This window comes from Eubalaena glacialis, chromosome 17, assembly GCF_028564815.1.
Source record: "Eubalaena glacialis isolate mEubGla1 chromosome 17, mEubGla1.1.hap2.+ XY, whole genome shotgun sequence".
NCBI classification, from domain to species: Eukaryota; Metazoa; Chordata; class Mammalia; order Artiodactyla; family Balaenidae; genus Eubalaena; species Eubalaena glacialis.
In genome coordinates, this window is record NC_083732.1 from 57,780,339 (window position 1) to 57,801,220 (window position 20,882).

General features: G+C 40.1%; 1 protein-coding gene across 3 annotated transcripts in view; it reads left to right on the forward strand.

Annotated features, from left to right (window-relative positions):
* The window catches only part of OXR1 (oxidation resistance 1), a 633,889-nt gene that overhangs the window by 152,602 nt on the left and 460,405 nt on the right, over positions 1 to 20,882 (forward strand). For 2 of the 3 annotated variants that reach the window (XM_061171296.1, XM_061171299.1), the window contains exon 1: positions 19,641 to 19,786. The exons of the other annotated variant lie outside the window; for it this stretch is intronic. The gene's annotated coding sequence lies outside the window, so the exon portion shown is untranslated. Of the gene's footprint in view, positions 1 to 19,640; positions 19,787 to 20,882 lie in introns of those variants that run through there. 3 annotated transcript variants of the gene reach the window in all.

The window sequence follows — 20,882 nt, forward strand, 5'->3', positions numbered from 1 at the left end:
CTTCATATTAGATCCACCCTCATGTAGACCCATGGGAGTCTTTATGCATGTTAGCTTAGTGGAGTCTCCAAAGAGTGCTGAAGTAAAGAAGCTTCTTTGTCTTGTAATGTCTGACATTTCCTAAACTTATTAGATATTGGAAAACTTTCCTCTTCCAGAGGGAATTTAGTAGTTTCCTTCAGACCTCAGAGCCCAGGGAACAGACTGTGGAAAATTGTTATATAGGGTTTGTATTAGTGGGGTTTCCAGAGAATATGTATACACACACACACACACACACATACACACACACACACATACACACATATATGATGGGGGGGTTAGGGTTAGAGAGAGAGAGGGGGGGACTGAGATTTATTATGAGGAAGTGGCTCATGCAATGATGAAGGCTGAGAAGTCTCATGATCTGCCATCTGCAAGTGGGAGACCCAAAAAAGCCAGTGGTGTAATTCAGCCAAAGTCCAAAGGCCTGAGAACCAGAGGAGCTGATGACGTAAATCCCAGTCTAAGGGCAGGAGAAGACGAGATGTTCCAGTTCAGTCAGTGAGACAGGAAAAAGGGCTGAATTCCTCCTTCCTACAGCTTTGCTCTGTTTGGGCCTCACTGGACGGGATGATGCTCAACCACTTCGGGGAGGGCAGACTACTTTACTGAGTCCAAGGATTCAAATGTTAATCTCATCCAGAAACACCTCACAGATACACCCAGAACAATGTTTATCTAGGCACTCTTGTGGCTTGCCCAAATTGACACAAAATTAACCATCACAGGGTTTAATTTGAAGACTACAACATGAACAACCAAAACAAAAATAAGGGCAACAAAGGGTTAAAACCACAATAACACAAACTTCATTTAAAACCCATGTATGGTTCAAATATTTGCATGATGTCATGTACAAACACTGTTTATACTGTTTGGAAGAAAACAAGTCCCCAAAATGTGAAAAACTACAAGTTATTCTAAGTGAGCTTATCTTGATTCATTATTAAAAACTGCACTGCCAGCATGAAGCTATGCTATGGATTTAATGGGTGCCCCGGGTATGTTTTCATATAGGCATAATTGGGTTTCATAGTATGTGATTTTCATAGGTGCAAAGAGTGACTCATGGTGTAGAGGAGTGTTTTCTTTCCAGGTATCAATTTTGCTCGATCCTATTTATTCTCATCAAGCTTTTGACAAATTTTCACACTAGTGGAAAAACACATATCACAGTCAGTATTATCTGAGAGGACTGAGCAAACAATCACTTCAGCTGTCCTACCCCTTCATCATTACAAAGCAAAATGAATTTTGACCTGACCTTTCACGCTCTGTTCCACTCTCCACTTCCACGATGTCAGTCAGGCTCTGAACATCCAAACAGATACAGTAATTGACATGTGGCTATCCACAGTGACTCTAACAAAAGAGAAAGCCAAGGGAAGTAAGGTATTCTACCTTTAAGACTATGGCCCTAAAGAACCTCTGTCATGAAACTATTTATAAAACGGTAGATAATTGTTTTTATTTAAATGTGGGTAATTGGGTAATTAATCTAGTTGAAGGGAGAAAAACCTGCAGAAATGGATGTGTCCGTGATAAATGTTTTTTGTTTTTTTTTAATTTATATTTTTGGCTGTGTTGGGTCTTCGTTTCTGTTATTCTTTTTTTTTTTCCAGAAATTCACGTTCTTTTATTTATTTATTATTTATTTATTTATTTATTTATTTATTTATTTATTTATTTATTCATTCATTTATTCATTCATTCATTCATTCATTTATTCATTTATTTATTTATTTATTATTTATTTATTTATTTATTTATTTATTTATTTATTTATTTATTTATTTATTTATTTATTTATTTATTTATTTATTTATTTATTTATTTATTTATTTATTTATTTATTTATTTATTTATGGCTGTGTTGGGTCTTCGTTTCTGTGCGAGGGCTTTCTCTAGTTGTGGCAAGCGGGGGCCACTCTTCATCGCGGTGCGCGGGCCTCTCACTATCGTGGCCTCTCTTGTTGCGGAGCACAGGCTCCAGACGCGCAGGCTCAGTAATTGTGGCTCACGGGCCCAGTTGCTCTGCGGCATGTGGGATCTTGCCAGACCAGGGCTCGAACCCGTGTCCCCTGCATTGGCAGGCAGATTCTCAACCACTGCGCCACCAGGGAAGCCCATGATAAATGTTTTAACCAATGGAATTTGAAGACCTTTGTGAATGAATAGGCCAAATCTAATCTGTCATGAAACAATCAGATCACACTGATAGAGCTCTAAACATAAAATCAGGTGACCTGGCTGCGTGGGGAATAAGCACCATGGTTTTTGTCTTGCTGCATGCTTTGACGCTGCTCCTTTTTCAGGTAGCACTCAGACTAGATAAGCCCGTATATAAAAGCTAGTATATTGTAGACATAAGTCTCCATTGGTTTTGACCTTGTTGTTGTTGTTCAATGAGGAGAAAAAGGAGTAAAAAAGGAAGAGAAGAAGTAAAAAGAGGAGGGAGAGAAAGAGGAAAGGAGGAGGAGGAGAACAGAGAAGGAGGAAGAGGGGTAGGAAGAGGAGGAGAGAGAGGTGTAGGGACGAGGAGAAGGAAGAGGAGGAGGAGGGGATGGAGAGAGGGGAGGTTTCCCTTCTGGTAGCAAAGTAATAGTAACAAAACCAAGTTTTAATGCCTCCACACCATGTTCTAAAAAGAAAGAGTGTTTCTTCTGGAGGCTTATGCTTAAAAAGGGGGGAAACATCTTTCCAGAAAACCCAGGAAATCCTTCCTCACATCTCAGTGAGGTCTCATGCCTTTTGGTGAGGACATTTACGTCAGTTCCTCTGTTGCCAAGGAAGCAGTCAGCTTCCTTTGAGGTACCGGGACACTATTGGAGAGATGAGCATATGGGAACAAAATTCTGGGTATTATCATGAAAGAAGGAATCAGGAAAGGGATGCTGGCAACCAGTATTTTCCCCTACTCGATGATTTTCTTAAAAGAGAAATTTTTATTTTGTAATACAGTACTAAGTTTATATTCCTTTGTATTGTTAAATTAATTAAACAAGGAGGCCTATTAGACGGAGGTGTCTCTCATGCTGTGGTGATCCGCGAAAACAAACCTCAATCTAAGCTTGTAAATGCCTCAAGGTTAGAAAGTGAAACCCAAGGACAACCAGTTTGAGCTTTGCTCAAATAAAAATTTTAATATGCCTCAGTTTATCTTTTAACAGTATTCATTTCCTTTCATTTTCTCATTTTTTTTTAAAGACTCAGTTGGCTTCAGCTGTGCTAAAGAGACACAATCGAGATTTGCTTGTTTTTTAAAAAATATACTCTAACCAGAGTGTCAAAGAAGGAAGTGTGCAGAGCCAGAAAGATGACTGCAGTGACTGGGGGACAGTCACGGCTGCTTAGTCAGACGCTCTCCCCCCCAGACCTGGAGTTTCCCCTTGGTAATGGCATAGAGTGTGTTCCTGCTGCCCCACCATTCAGTCATCCTTCTGCTAACCACACCCTGGTTTTCCTGCTGAACTACCTCTCTCGATTCTCAGACTGAGGGGTACTTTGGGGCTGACCCCATTCTCAGGCTCTAAGGGCTCACACATAATGCAGACTTGGTCAAAGAACCACCTTCCCCGGGCCATAGTAGTTGGCTTAGGGATAGGCAAAACCCACGTTTTGTCAGAAAGGACCCAAACAAGCAGCACATACACCTTTTCCACTGTACTTGATTACCTGGCTGCATATAGCTTAGAATAATCAGCAGCCATTATGACCACTGTGTAAAGAGCTTCCTTGAATTTAAAGATAATACAAAAGAAAGCACAGCCAACAGGCTGAGAGAGATGACATCAGGTGAGCCTGATGACATTGTTTGAGCACCTGTATCCAGTTATGCATGAAATTAACGTTCCTCTGGGCTTTACAGTTTTATGGCCCAAGGCATTGCCTTTATTAAGCTACGGCTGAGCTTCTCTCTTGCCGCAAACTTCACCAATTCACCTTTCCATTGCTAAACTTTGGAGGTAAAAGTTTTATTTCATTACATTTATTTCCTTGTACTTATCCTTTGGCATTTCTTCATTTCTTAGCCTTCACTGAATTTTTTTCCATGACAAAATACCAATTTACAATGAAAGAAGAAATAGACAACTACCTCCTACATGCAGGCTTTCTGGATTTTTGCAGCTAGAAATAATCTCCGCTTCCTTTAAATTCCCATGAGACTTTATTTCTCTAATATTTCACTTTTTTCTAACATTTTTGTTCTTTATTCAACATGTAATGCTTCTTAAGACATAGTCTACATCTGATTCAATTTTGTACCCACACAGCATCTAATGCATTTCCTTTATTAAATTCTTACCTAAAATTGGAAGAATAAATAAACAAACAAATGTAATCAGTGCAAACCCTATCTTAGTACCACTCTAAGCCTTTCGTTGTCTTTTAAAATTCAAATAGGGTTTCTTTTGCATTTTAGGAGTGAAGAATTTTCAGAAACTTGCTTTCTGTTGTGGGAAAGAGCTAAATGAATCCAATAAGTAAACAAATACAAAAAGCTAGTTATAAAGTGCTAGCCTTTAATATTATTGTCTTACTAACACTTGATCCCTTAGCTCTGCCTCCAAAACGGCTTTTAAATGACTTCCCAAGCTCCTTTGGAGAGCACAGTCCTGAACAATGCCAGACAACACTGCCAGGGTAATTTCTAAAGGCAAGAAGAGCAAAGCTATTTGTCCTGGGCAAGCACACGCAAAGTCAGGAGGGGAAAATAAAGGGTAGCAAAGGGCAGCTGACCATTTGGAATTGAATGGAAAACACCAAAAGATATTACAGTTAGGTTATGAGCAGAAGTCAAAGTCAAGAAGTGGTAGAAGCAACTCATACGTTTGGCAGAGGGCACTTCAAAGAACTTTGCTAGTTTTAAAAGGCTCTCCCCAAAGCTCTTCGGGTACTGCCTCTTGGCATCTGATATACACCCAAAGAGAGGAAAACGTATAGACAGATCCCAAGCCTCGAAATATTATTCATAAACTAGTTCCTCTTTTACTTCATATTCAAGAAAGCATTTTAAAATTCCAAAGATGTACTTTCTATGTTACAGACTCTGCAACCATTGTAGCACCTCTTCTTTCCCTCACAACAATCCTGGGAACTTGATGCTATTCTTTTCCTCTTCTTACTAATGAGGAAACTGAAACACAGAATAGCTGTCACTTCTATAACATCACTTGTCTAGGAAGAGAAGTGAGAATTAGAACCCGAGTCTTTTGACACTAAATCTGTGATGTCCAAGGAGAAAGCTTCTTTCAGCTCAGAACAGTGAAGCATATTTCAATATGCATTTAGTATACACTATTCATGTGTTCTTGAGCTCTTGGAAATAGGAAATGTTAAGAATCAATGTCTGCTTTAAAATTATAACAATGAGTCATAAGAAAGGTGAGCATAAGGAAATATTTGGGGGAAAGAAAGGGGTTAAATGGCTTTCTCTGTGTTTCATTCCAATCTTCTGATATTAGAGGATTGTGAATAGTTATATATTTCCTTATTCTTTTTCTTCCTCTACATTTTTTTTCTCTGATGGATTAAAAAGACAGACACTGAGGTGACTAGGAAAGCTAGATGAGATTATGCTGTACTGGACAAACTAGCTTGTCTAGGAAAGACTTAGGTTCCTTTCATTAAAGAAGGCACATTTAGAGAAGAAAGAAATGCTCATAAAATTGACAACTCAGAGGATGAAATGAGAGAGCAAGCCAACTGTGTTGTGGTATCGCTTTACTTTTTTAACAAGGGGGTGTTCTTGAGAAACCTTGAAAAGGACAGAGTTTTATTGAAATAATTCAGAACTGTAATTTATGAGATTTATACTCACTAGAACATAATAGAACTAAATTCTGTTGTGAATTTAGTTCACATCTCTCTTCCTCTACCTGAAAGAACATTTAACACATCTGTCTACCTGACATTTCAAAATTCTGATTTGCCTTGTGAGAAAAACAAAATCTCTCTGACATACCCACTGAGTAAACTGTAGGAAGGAAGAAATCTGTCTGCTTCCATTTGGGGGAAAAGACTGAGGATACTGATTAAGGACATGTGGCGGGGGGAAAAGCCCAGATAAAGGAGGGAGAAGTAAAAAGATGTAGAAAAGATTTAAAGACATGTGAAAGAGATGACAATAAAACCAAGACCACCAATTTGTACTTAAGTTATGCATTGGCGCTCTCTGGCTGATTATTTATCCATATGGGTGGCGTATCTTCCCAACTGGGCTGTGAGTTCCTTTCAACTCCAGCACCTAGCTAAAAGTTTTTCTCTGCACTAACTGCCAAAAATCTTTGGCTGTCTACTCACCAAAAAGAACAAAATGGAGATTTTTTTTTTTTTTTAATGTCCAAAGACAAGATCTCTTCCTATCTTCTGTGAAAGCCTTAACTGAAAAGAGAATTATCCCACAAGGGAAAAAGAAGAGAGGTTAAGTGCTTTGAGGGAGTTGAGGGAAAGAGCAGAGAGAGGACGAGCTCCCTCTAGCCCAGGGAGCAGAAGAGAACCATAAATTTTATGGAGAGCAGGACCTCAAGAAAATGGCAAAGTTTCTTACATGCTAGGTGGCAGGATAGTGAGAGCTCTTTGGCCTTCAAGGACCCAGATCTTCCTGGACACTAGCTAGTTGAGCAGTAACCAGTATAGATCAATGAAAAGTAGGACCTTCAGATGCTGTGTTGTACCTACAACATTCAGGGCTGTTGCAGAATTCTGTCGTAGGGAGAGTTCAAGGTGTATTCTAACGCTACAATTCCCATTAGCCCTGCAGGGTGGGAGATTTGGTTGGATTAAGTTGACTCAAAGGAAACATTTCCTGCACAGATGCATTTTTGGAATAAAAATCATAGCTGCTACATATTTCAAGTGCTTTGAGTCTTTCACGGCATCAAAAAGGAAATATAATTTTATAGTAAAGTTTTTCTTTCTTATTGTTTTTAAAAAATATAGAAAATTATAATGAGATAAATGAGACATAACTTCACAATCCAGAGATCACCACTTCAGAATTCTGGTTTATTTTTCTTTCATTCTTTCCATTATCTATCTAAAAGACCAAAATTTTCTAAATGTTCTTTCATAGAAAATGGAACATTTATATAATTGTAATCACTGTCATCTATTTCTACTACATGTTGTATCTTCCTGGTAAAAAACACATTTAAAATTAACTTTGTAACCATATATAGAACAACGACCTAGAGTTAGCTCTATATATCTAAATAGTTTAGTTTTCTAGGAAGCAGCACAGCATGGTGGTTTTTAAAAATATGCATTGGTCTTAGGTCACATAGCTTAGGCTTTGAATTCTACAATAAGTGATCTTGTGACTTTAGGATATTTATTTAACATATCTGAGACATAAAAATAACTACCTCCTAAGGTAACTGTAAGGATTAGATAAAACAATCTCCTCTGTTAACCACTAAACTAGACTGGAAACTCATAAATTTTCAGTGACTAATAGGTGTTATTAATATTATTCCAGGAGAAACTATTGCACTATAGCCTCTGTTGAAGAGTTAGTTCTAGTCAGCAATATTTGGTCCTATATTACCCTCAAACATCATCTACAGCTCATTAAGCCAAGTATGGATTCTGTGCCTAATTGCAGCTAATCCATAAGCTGATATGAATTGATAAAAGCAAATGATCCAACAATGGCTAGCTGGACCCATCATATTGTCTTTTTTGGGTATTTGACATAGGTGATCTTGTAGACAGAAATAGACTTTTAGGCCATGGATGGAATGGATGTCTTTTAGGCTAAACAAAAATGATGTCAGATGGAAAATTGGACCTACAGGAAATGAATGGTAAGTAAGTAGCTGTAAAAATGGTGGGCTTTTTTTTTCTCATTTTTCCTCAAAAAAACAATTAGCTGTTTTGTTTAAAGCAAAACAATAATAGTGTAGGTACTATTTTGCACTCCCACAAGCAATGTATGAGAGTTCCTGTTGCTCCATATCCTTGCCAGCTTTTGCTGTTGATAGTGTTCCAAATTTTGGGCTTTCCTGTAGATATGTAGTGGTGTCTCACCACTGTTTTAATTTTCATTTCCCTGATGACATATGATGTGGGTCATCTTTTCATATGCTTATTTGCCATTTGTATATCTTCTCTGAGGAAGTGTTTGTTAAGGTCTTTGGCCCATTTTCTAATTTGGTTATTTGGGGCTTTTTTTGTCATGCTGTTACATCTTAAAAGATCTTTGTATAATTTGGGTAATAGTTCTTTAACTGATGTGTAGTTTGCAAATATATTCTCCCGGCCTGTGGCTTGTCTTTTCATTCTCTTGGCATTGTCTTTCACAGAGCAGAAGTTTTTAATTTTAATAAAGTCCAGCTTATCAGTTATTTCTTTTATGGATCATGCCTTTGGTGTTGTATCTAAAAAGGCATCACCATACCCAAGGTCATCTAGGTTTTCTCCTATGTTATCTTCCAGTAGTTTTATAGTTTTGTATTTTACGTTTAGTTATCTGATCCATTTGAGTCATTTTTTGTCAAGGGCAAAGGTTGTTTTAAAAAGATTTAAAAAATGGGCAAAAAAACCTGGCAATGTTAATCAAATAAAAGAAAGCACAAAGTAATAACATTGGAATGAAAGAGTGAATATCGTAACAAATTTTACAGGTATTAAACTTATAAAAAGGGATTATGAATATGTTTAAGCTGATACATTCAATAATTTGAAGAAATAAAAAATTCCTTGAAAAATATAACTTACCAAAACTCAAGAAGAGCTAGAATATCTGTATAGCTTTATACCTATTAATTGACTTTAATTGATAATAAAAAAAGCTTCCCACAAGGAAAAATCTAGATCCAGATCATTTCAGATGACATCAATCTTACACATATTCTCTCAGAAAATAGATAAGGAGAGAACAATTCCCAACTCATTTTTTGAGGCTATCCTAATTCTGATACCCTGACAAAGACATTACAGTATAGGCAAATTATAGACAAATATCCCTGGATCCACAAAATCTTCAACAAAATACAAGCAAATTGATTCTAGTAACGTAAAAAAAGAATAATGCATTTTTAGCAAGTGCAGTTCATCCCAGGAATAAAAGCTTGATCCAGATTTCAAAAGATTGATCAATGTATTTCACAATTCATAATAAATTTTTAATACTGACAAAATATCATACTACATGATATGTTTGATGGTATACATAAGGGTATACTTTATTTGATTGAGAAAAGGCAAGCATGTCTTCTATTCATCACTGTAATTCAATTTCTAGCCACAGCATTAAGGAAAGAAAAAAAAAAAACGTGCATTGGAAAGAAAGAAGTAAAACTGTCTATTTGCAGATGACAGGATATTCTACATATAAAATCCTTAGTAATCTATTAAAAGGTTACTAAGAACTAATAAGTTAGTTTATAGGATACAAGATTAATATACAAAAGAAACTGCATCTCTATATACTTTCTACAAACAATTGAAAACGAAATTAAAATAGCAATACTATTTACAACAACATTTAAAAATATAGGGCCTTAGAGTCTTGGGGCAGACAGGACATAAAAAGTACCAACCCTAAAAGAAAAAAAAAATTTTTTAACAACCTCTGGAAGTGGAGGAAAGAACCTGATTATTTCTATAGCTACAACAGGGAATGCCTTCAAAAACCCTCTCACTGCACTCCTTCCTCTATTGTACAAGAGTTTGCACTACAGTCAAAATACAAGGCTTTCTCCTAGTGCTGAATGGGTCAAAATGATCCTGATCCTCAGAAGGAAGTGTAAGTCCAGGATATGGGCCTTTTAACCTCATGGTCAATCCTCACCTCCACATTTGCTTCTCTGAATTAAAAATATCATCAAGATCAGTTCCTTCTCCCTCAAATCTGGGACAATGCTCTGTAGAGAGAGTGTCTTTGTTCATTCAATCCATATTTATTGCAGGCTACTTTGTGCCTAGGCACTGTGCAAGTGTTGGAGATATTATCTGAAACAAGATATACCCCTTCTCTCAATTTGGGTATCAGATGAGAAATTAGTCAACGGCAACCATGAAGTATTAGAGAGGAATGAGTAGGATATGATAAATTGAGAGTATTTAGGAAGAGCATCCAGTCCACCTCTGAGTGGTGGGGATGGGGTATCAGTGATTCCAGACAGATGATGGGAGGTGGGTAGGTGAAGCAAATTCATCTGAACTGCACTAGCAAAATATGGTGTGTAAGTGACCCATTCCTGGTTTCCTGTGTAGATTTTTCTCTGTTGGCGTAACGTATTTGTTATTGAGGAAGGAGTCTCTTCTCATTCCATCTTACCCTAGAAGCTTCAAATCAACACAATTTTAATTTTAATAGTAAAAACCAAAAATTTTCACCAACTATTATTTGGAGAAGCCAAAAACATTACATATTTCCCTCCTTAATGACTTCTTTAAAGATCTGATATAAAATAGTGCCTTACTGCTGTTTCATTTTTTCTTCTTTCTTTTGTTCCGTTGACCTCCTGTCTTATTAAATATGCATCATTTTGGTGTTTCACGAACTGTTTGCTCAATAGTAAGTGGTAAAACGAACAACAGATACACAAAAGAATATCATAATTGCCCTATGTGACCAGTATCTTCTTAGCATCTCTTAAAGTAAGTAATTATTCTGTCCTTTTTCATAAATGGAAATTCTTTCAAACACAAGTCACTGAGATTTAAGGACATTTATAATGTTTATTACCTATTCCAAACCATGCTTCATCCTCCAAATGATTTCACATCAAATCTTGTTTTTGCACAATTCAAAACCTTTCTGAATTATAATGTCTACCAGTAAAAACTTCATCTCTAGCTGAAGAAGATAGCTGTTATAAAATTCTCACCATTCTTTACGAGAGGGTGTGCATTAAAGAACACACCTATCCATTGAACATTCATTTATTCTAGGTGCCAAGATTGTGCTGGGAATATGATGATCAACAAGGGAGACACAATTCTTGCTCTCTTGGAACATACATTCTAGTCAAGAGGAGCAACATTAAATAAACAACTGGATAATAAGTACATATATCCATAAATACATACTTATATGGAATTTTTATCTGAATCTATCTCCCTATCTCCTGGATGTCTTATCAAGGCAACTAGTACACCATCTATTTTCTGATCACCAGATCCCACTAGGAGAGTGTCATCAGTGTAGTTGTCCAGCATGAAAGCTGGGGGATGATGACATAGTCAAGGGACCTCTGGATTATATGTTATGGTGCAGAACCAGAGAGTTGATCTTGCCCTGAGACAAGACAGTAAATTGTCCTGCTTTTCTATCAAATAAAGAAATAGAATACCTTCTGCAGTTTTGTGTTTATAGAGACAATGAAAAACACATCTGGCCAATAAATAGATGCATACCAGGTGTCAGGGGCTGTCTTGAGTTGTTCCAGTAATGAGGTCACCTTTGAAAAATCAACTGCAGTTGGTGCAATCACCTAATTAAGCTTTTGAGAATCTTCTGTCTTTTTCCAGTATCCATATAGCTTGTGCATAAATTAAACAGGTGATTTAAATGGGGGATGTGATTGCAGTCACTACCCTTGCAACCTTCAAGTATTCGGTGGTAACACTTTTCTCTATGATTCCCCTAGTGATGTGATGTTGCTTTGGCTCACTTCTTATTGCTTTGTTAGGGAGGTTAAGGTTTAGGTCTTTGGGCAGTATTTTGGTTTGCTTGTGTGTTTTGAGGGGTGATTTTCTGCCTTGAAAGCCTTCATGATAAAGTCAGAGAGTTAATAACAGCTGCTGAGTATATGTATTCTAACTCTTCACTCAGGAAGGGGAAAATTAAGTACAGAATGGGTTTGCAGAACCACAGCGCCCCTTGTGACACTGATTAAGAACAGAATTTCTCTTTATCCCCTGCCAGTTGACCACAGTGCACTCTGGGCTAGAATTAGAATGCAACAATCCCCAGAAAGATCTGGGTATTTCCCTTTTCCTATGATAGTCACTCTGGTAAATAATTGCAGGTCCTTTGGGGAAAAATGAGGAGAAAGAATTAAGTACTTGTGATGGAGGATCCCTCTCTGAGTGTACCCAGACTCCAGTGCTCTAACTCAGGTCTGGAAATTAAGTGAAGAGCCATGATTTTTCTATTGTGATTTAAGTCAAGTCCATTTTCACCATGACAGAAATTACCTATAGATTAAGTAGGACCTTACCGTGATACCCAAGTATCCAGTCCAAAAGAGACCAAGACTTTTTAGCCAATTCCAAAGATCACTGTGTGTCCCACTTTCTATGACCATTTCAGCCTTATCACCCACTATGAGAATCACCCACCTTGACTCCGGCGGTTAAGTTGCTACCTGCCTCCTCCACCCTGATAATCCTTTATTTCCATTAAATCCTAGAAACCATTTCAATGTCAACATCTCCCACCTTCATTCGTGGCCAAAGAGGAGAGACAATGCAGCAGTCAGTGTCTTGATGAAAGAATAGTCTTCTGGGTCTTCTCAGGGACCAGTAGGGAGTAGGTGAGCCAATCCTCCTTGAAAATGCCACTCTAATATCCCTAGCTCCATAACCTCTCACATACCCTTTATATTACACACAGGAACTTCTAGCATCTCAACTTCATTCAGTATAGTACCTGTCAAGACCAGGATTTAGATAACCAAGTGAACAAACCATTAGAACCTTTCCCACCTATTCAAGCTTGTACATCAAACGCAGACTCTCTGACAATTACTCCCACATTGATAAATTATGTCCCTCTTTCTTCCCTGGGCTAGCGACCTCAGAATACACACACACACACAAACACACACACACACACACACACACACACACACACACACACACACTTTCCTTCCCCTGGATCTTGCTGATATAATTTTATAACAGCCAAATATTGTATTATGTAGGCATGTGGCTCATTACTATTAACTAAACTCTAGATCCAATTAATTTTTTTATTAATTTCCTCTTTTTGTTCCAGGACCCAATCCAGGGTACAACTAGTTGTCATATCTCCTTGTTCTCCTTTGGTATGTGACAGTTTCTTAGCCTTTCCTTGTTTTTTATGACTGTCAGTTTTGAGGAATACTGTTCAGGTACTTTACAGAATGCCACTCATTTTGAGTTTGTCTGATATTTTGTAGAATTGTAACTTTGGGGAAATAATTCTACAGAGATGAATGCCCTTCTTATCACATTGTATCAGGAGATAAAAAAAAATCCACATGACATCACTGGTGATGTTAACTTTCATCATTTGGTTAAGGTGGTGTCCACTAGAAGGTTGCTACTTTCCCTTTTCCATATTCTATTCTATGGAAGCAAGTCACTAAGTTCTCTGGGAATTTTAAAGCTAAAACAAGTGGAATAGATTCAACATATACTTAAAGGAGGGATCCTTGGACTATGCAGGTTGTAAGGAAGGCTGTCTGCAAGGTGGGTAATAAAGCTGACACAGGAGAGAGATGTTGATGAGAAATGGACAGAATCATGATAGTATTTCCACACCCTGAGGTTCAGAGAAGCCCCCTGCCTTCTGGAGGGCACCACTATTGTACCACTATTGTGCCAGAAAATCTCCCTTTTCACCTAAACTAGTTTAGGTTGGATTTCTATATGTACAGTTAAAAAGATGCCAAGTAACATAGTACCTCACTGGATTGCTATGAGAATTAAATGATAAAAAGTATGCAAAGTGAGTGCCTACTGCAGAATGAGACATAGAAGTACCGATAAATGTTGGATATTATTATTATTAACTGATGCAGATTCGTATTTTGAATCTATTATATTCAAATGTATTATGGAAATAAATTAATGGTCATGAATCTCTTGACAATACTTGAAAATCTGAGATCATATGTTAAGAATATTTATTATTGTAGCATTGGACTCAATGAGAAGTGAAAAGAGTTGCAGCTATAACAAGACCTTGCTGCTTGTTCAATAACTAAGTCATGTTTGTGTTAGAATTAGAGGCAAGAAAAGAGTAGCCTGATATTTGAAGTGCATAATTATCCACATTCTTTTTCCCCGAGGAAAGGGCCATCAGAGCTAAGTCTTTTAGTCAAGAAGCATCTTTGATTCACATATACTATGAGCATCCTTAATGTCCCATGACTATTACCTAGAGCAGTTTTAGCCTTGAAGTGCAGGGAGAGGGGAAAACGAACATTTATATCTTTAGTACATATCACTAGTTGATCTGTTATGACATTTATCTATGGTCATGAAATGAAAGAATAATTTGGGCATTAATGACTTTACTCCCATTTAATTCTCCATTTTATACATTTTTTTTTCACAATGGGAAAATAACAGGTATCAAAAAGACAAGCTTTTAATAGCTCTTCAATGAAGCCATCATGATATTTCCATTTCTCTTAAAGAACTCAATTATTACTTCACATTCCTAATTTAGTTCTGATTTTCTAAAAGCAAATTTAGTATGAAAGAAGTGCAAAGGAGAGGCAGCCCAGTGTCCAAGTGTCTAAAATGGGCTCTCTCTATGTAATAGAGGCAGAATATGCTCAGCGGTCAGTGCCAATATCTGGGAAAATTAGAGATGCTTGGCAGTGTGGCACAGATCATATTGAAGGCATTCCAACTTCAAATTACCAAGAAGTTTGGTAAGAAAACATCAAGGAGGGAAGAAGGGGCTATATTGAGCTATCCCCAGACAAAATGGTGAGTCAGACAAAGTCTACATGCCATGTCATCCTACCCCCAGCATCAGCCCCCTCCATCCTTTCTCCAGTTCATGAAACTGGGGACTTTGTGCTTAGACCCATTGTTTCAGACCTAAACATTCACCTCCCTTTATAATCCATTAATGCATCAGCGAACATCTATAGAACAATGAAGAAGATAAAAATACACACATATATAAATTTTCCATAGTCCCAATCCTCCATGAACTTGTGTTTCAGTGGCGGAGGAAAAACAAGTATATAGATAATGAAAGCAAATGGGAGAGTGGTGTAAGAGAAGGACAAAGAACTGCACTGGTGAGATAAAGGAGAACTAGGAAAAGAGGAATAATCAGAAGTGTGGATTAAGAAGATGTGGTGTCCGGTCAGAATGGCCATCATCAAAAAATCTACAAACATGCTAACACATATATATGGAATCTAAAAAAAAAAAAAATGGTTTTGAAGAACCTAGGGGCAGGACAGGAATAAAGACACAGACATAGAGAATGGACTTGAGGACACGGGGAGGGGGAAGGGTAAACTGGCACAAAGTGAGAGAGTGGCATGGACTTATATATACTACCAAATGTAAAATAGATAGCTAGTTGGAAACAGCCGCATAGCACAGGGAGACCAGCTCCGTGCTTTGTGACCACCTAGAGGGGTGGGATAGGGAGAGTGGGAGGGAGACGCAAGAGGGAGGAGATATGGGGATATATGTATATGTATAGCTGATTCACTTTGTTATAAAGCAGAAACTAACACACCATTGTAAAGCAATTATACTCCAATAAAGATGTTAAAAAAAATCTACAAACAATAAATGCTGGAGAGGGTGTGGAGAAAAGGGAACCTTCTTGCACTGTTGGTGGGAATGTAAATTGATACAGTCACTATGGAGAACAGTATGGAGGTTCCTTAAAAAACTAAAAATAGAACTACCATATGACCCAGCAATCCCACTACTGGGCATATACCCTGAAAAAACCATAATTCAAAAAGAGTCATGTACCAAAATGTTCATTGCAGTACTATTTACAATAGCCAGGACATAGAAGCAACCTAAGTGTCCATCGACAGATGAATGGATAAAGAAGATGTGGCACATATATACAATGGAATATTACTCAGCCATATAAAGAAACGAAATTGAGTTATTTGTAGTGAGGTGGATGGACCTAGAGTCTGTCATACAGAGTGAAGTAAGTCAGAAAGAGAAAATCAAATACCGTATGCTAACACATATATATATAGAATCTAAAAAAAAAAAAGGTTCTGAAGAACCTAGGGGCAGGACAGGAATAAAGATGCAGATGTAGAGGATGGACTTGAGGACACGGGGAGGGAGAAGGGTGAGCTGTATGAAGTGAGAGAGTGGCATGGACTTATATATACTACCAAATGTAAAATAGATAGCTAGTGGGAAGCAGCCGCATAGCACAGGGAGATCAGCTTGGTGCTTTGTGACCACCTAGAGGGGTGGGATAGGGAGAGTGGGAGGGAGACGCAAGAGGGAGGGGATATGGGGATATTTGTATACGTATAGCTGATTTACTTTGTTATACAGCAGCAACTAACACAACAATGTAAAGCAATTATACTCCAATAAAGATGTTAAAAAAAAATTAAAAAAAAAATAAAAGAAGGTGTGGTGTGAGAAATGCTGAGTGAGGAGTGCTTAGAAGACCATGTGCAAAGAAGTCAATGAGGAAGAAGATTAAGGAAAAGATATGGATTTGATGATTTTAATATAACTATAAAATGCAGTTTAAATGAAGTGATTCATCGATTGCATTCATTTATTCATAAACAAATACTAAAAAAGGGAACAAGCGAATTGCAGTGATCCATATGAAGACATAATACATTTACTATAGGAAGGTCAGCATTTCTCCTCTATATGTTCAGGATTGGAGGCAAAAGAGAAATATCTCACTTTTTATTGTCAAATGGTTTACATAATTATCAGGTATGTTAAATCAAAAAAGAAAGAATGGGCTTTAAGAATATGGAAAATGTCTTTTTCCCATAGAGACAGATTATCTACTGGAGGCCTCAGCTGACTGAAGGCTCGTTAGAAGACTTTAATGAGTGGCACCACCTTGGAAGTATCTATGGCCCTGAAATAAAGACAAAAAGGCAACAAAGAGAGACTAACTGCTACACTTAGGCAGGCAAATCAAAGCACCTCTTCCTAAAAAGAGACAGGAAAAAAAATCACTTCTAAGCATCATTATCCTTTTGCTCTTTTCTGAATAACTCAAATCAACCGATATCCCACCACAGGCTTGCTGTCCTTTTTGTTCTATGGGGAAACCTGCCTGTGGTGGATACCTAGTATTTCTATCTTGCAAGCATCCCTTATCCCTTCTTCCGCTGACTGGATACTTTATTTCCTTTTGAGAGGTTTCTTCCCCTAGAGGATGCACAAGGATAGCCAACCAGACTCCTTTGACAAAGACTGATCTGCTCATCAGAGCACAAGGTTTGCTTTCTTTGTAAGATCGCAAACTTTGTCATCTGTGTAGGGCTGGAACTGCACTCTGGACACAGTCTGATGGAGAATGAAGCCAAACCAGAACGCAATGCTGAGAGCAAGTGAGAGAGAGAGAAACACATTCTAGCTGATGTTGTTAAGCCTTGGATAAGCCCAACCACCCCTTGTACTTCTGAGTTACATGGCCCAGGGAATTTCCTTTTTTGCCTAAGTTAGTTAGAGTTGAGTTTCTGTCACTTGCTATTAAGAATATTGAATGCAATATGTTTTTGAACTACACATTTGGGTAGGAAATCATAGTCTTTACTGTGAAATCAAAATCTGCCCATTTCATGATTATGCTTAGTATGCATGCTATAGCATGAAGATGTTCAGATAATCATACCCACCTTAAGATTAATTACTGAGAAAGGAAGAAGAAAAACAACCGGGATGAAGATAAAGTATATTTTTCATTTCCTTTCACTACCTACAGAAAGGAATGGGTGAGCTGTGCTGATACTCTAAGGGAAATTCCATTTTGATCTTCCCAATGAATTGCTCATGGAAAATTAGGAAAATGGCGTTGTCATTACAAAGTGGCTCTAGTCCTGGAGATGACATCTATCGGAGGCACACACTAAAGGAAGAAGGAGTCAAGAAGCTGGAGACTAGCAAGTAAAAGGTCAAACATTAACTAATCATCTATTTTGGGCTAGACATGGCACTAAATTTAAGTGGGGAGGGAAGGAGGAAACTTAAGAGGGAGGACAACTTGGTCCAGATACACACATACCACTCAGTTCTGTGAAAAAGCACAACTACATTACTTAGTAGGGTTAGCAAAACCTCATTAATTTGTAACAATGGTGAAAGAAAGTAGGCTTACAAAGAATCTGAACTGTGAGATATAAAATACATCCCCAATGACTGCATTGTTCTTAGAAGATTCCCAGTAAATTCTCTCTGAATGAATGAATAAAAATAAAACACATCACTTTCAATAGAATACACACAATCTAAGCTGTGAATGTTGAGAAAGAAATTAGGGGTAAAATAATGGAGAACAAAACTCATATTTGGCATTTTCCTATTCTGAGCACTCCACAGAGAAAAATCTAATTTTTTTCTGCCCTTATCAGGTAAAGCTATTGATTCAGGGGAATAGGTTATGTGGAAACCATGGAAGTTTCTAGTCAGGCAGACTCTGGGTTCAACACTATTACTCCAGGCAAGAGATGAGCGTCTCTGAAGTTCAACGTCCTCATCTGTCAAATGGGAATAATAATGATTCTCTTACGGGATGGTTGTGAGGGGTGAGTTAAATACTGACGGGAATTTGACCCAGGAAACTTTTGTACCTCTCATTTTAAGGGAGGAAAATTTTCAAAAGTAGATTATCGGGAATTAAGGTAGAATACACTGAAAATGAATAGCGGGGATAGTTTGTTTGCAGGTGAGGCGGCTCTGAGACCTCGAGGCTGAAAGAGCCGGATGCTCAGGACACCTAGGACGCTTCCTGGCCCGACGTGGCAGGAGGACCGACCCCTCTCTGCGCAGGGTCACCAAATGGCCCGGTTCCAGTTTAGGTGTCAGAATCTATCCACCTCCAGTTTGCGTCCTTTTCTTTTTGCAATTTAAAGTCGGACTGGAGGAGGAAGGGTGGAGGTAAAACGTGCGTTAAAAAAATTACAGTTCAGATTACAAGAACAACAAAATCACCAAGGTCAGGGTGGGTGTCAGCGAACTATGCAAAATCCTAAGGAATGAGGAGTCATAAACGCCCTGAAAAGAATTCTACATTTTAATTTTAGAAGCTCTTTCCAGAGTCCCCTACAGCCTGCCGCTTGCCACCCTTTGGTCCCCTCTCCCGGCTATTGATCATCACCCTTCTTTCCTCCTTTTTCCTTCCAGCAAAATAAGCATCCAAAAAACTTTAATTCTTCTCCAGAAGTCCTAAGCCAATTTCGCAGTCGCGGAGCTTTTTCACTGCTTTAACCCAACTTTCTTTCGTTTCTTTGGCGAGAACCTGAAATCAGGGCTGCCCGACAGGCTGGAGCCCTAAATCGGGGAAGCGTGGGGCTTAGTTCCGGCGAAACCCTCAGGTGCCTGTGCGGGAAGCTAATTTTCCCCCGCGGTGGGGTTCAGAGTGCCGGCAGGGACCTAGCAAGACGCTCGCTCAGGTTCCCAGCCCCAAGTCCCTGGCGGCGGGGACGCGCGCGCGGCGGGGGTGGGCGCTTTAAGCCCGAGCGCGGCTGCAGCACGAGCTATTTTTAGCGGCGCGTCGCCCCTCTTTCCCCCGGCCTCCGGCTTGGTAGCTTCCGGCGGGCGGCCGCCGCTCCGCGGCTCCCTCCTGTCTCCCCCGCCGTCACTCGCTCTTGGTAGCGTCCACGCGGGCTGGTCTGGAAACTGAGCATGTCTGGAAGCGCTCGGCGGCCTCGGCGGCGGCGGGGGCAGAGCCAGGCTGCGTCAGGCTGAGCCCATTCACCGAGCTGCCGCAGGAGCGCTGCGCCGGCGCCGCGCCGCCCAGCCCCGCCGAGAGGGGCGCACTCGTCGCCGCGGGGCCCGTCGCCGCTCACCGCAGCCCCCTCCTGGCGACCCGCAAGTAAGTTTGTGAGGCGGCTGGGCGGTGGGGCGAGGGCTTGGCGCCCCGGGGAAGCCCACGCTGGCAGGCGGGAGGCACGGCTGGCGCTCCGGAGAACAGGCTGGCCACTGCCCCAGGTGCCCAGCGCCTCGGCGAGCCTCTTGGCCAATTTGAAAGTGGTGGCCACTGGGATGTTCTAGCAGGGGGGGACCGGCAAAGCAGGAAGTCTGAACTGACACCGGCGGAGGCCGAGGGGGCCGACTGGGGCAGAGGGAAGGACCGCGCAGCGAGAGAGCGGGCTGGTGCGGGATGGGTTTGGGATGCGGGCTGCCGGCCGAGAACAGCCGCAGAGGGAAAGCCGGGTGTCTCCGGGGGATAGGGTTGAGAGCGCCGTGTGGGAGGCATAGTAGAGGGTGAGCGTGTCCTGGCCGGAGGGGCGGGAGAGAAGATGGATGGAAAGTGGGGCGCGTGGAAAGCGGATTTGAACCAGAGCTTAGGACGCCGGTGGAAGGGGCCGTGGGCTCCGGAAACGAGTGGACTCGAATAATTTGGGGAGTCTGTACCAGGTCAGGGCGATATAATGATGGAGAGGGACAGCCTTGGATCGAGGTCTTCGAAGCGAATACGCGAGGCCAAATGTTGGGAACTGGCTGGACAGAGGATGGAGGCAGAAAGTGGCCTGGAAGGGCCAGTAGGAAAATCGCTGAGGGATTTGGGTGAAGGGGAGGAGGGGAGCGGTGCAGAGATCGAGCGGAGGAACGGGGCTGCTGGTAGGGCTAAAAGGCTCAGGAAAGGCTTGGAGGCTACTACGTGCGGTCCCCCTGAATAGTGACTTAGTAGCGGTTCTCTGAGGTTTACTTGCACGCCAGGCTCCTGCTTCATCTTCCACCTCGCTTGTTAACAGGGCAGCTCGCTTTAGGCAAGCTTGTAGATTTGGACAGATTAAGCCACCGGGAAGGTAGTCATTTTCAGGGGAGCTGCCAGTGCTTCCCTTGAGTGGTTCCCGGCACCCTCAGGGTGCAATGTAGGGTCTGAATGTGTGTGTTTCAGGGGATGGGGGAGGGTGATTTCTGCTCTAGGCCACAGGAATCCGCGGTCTCGCCCGGGAGGTACGGTG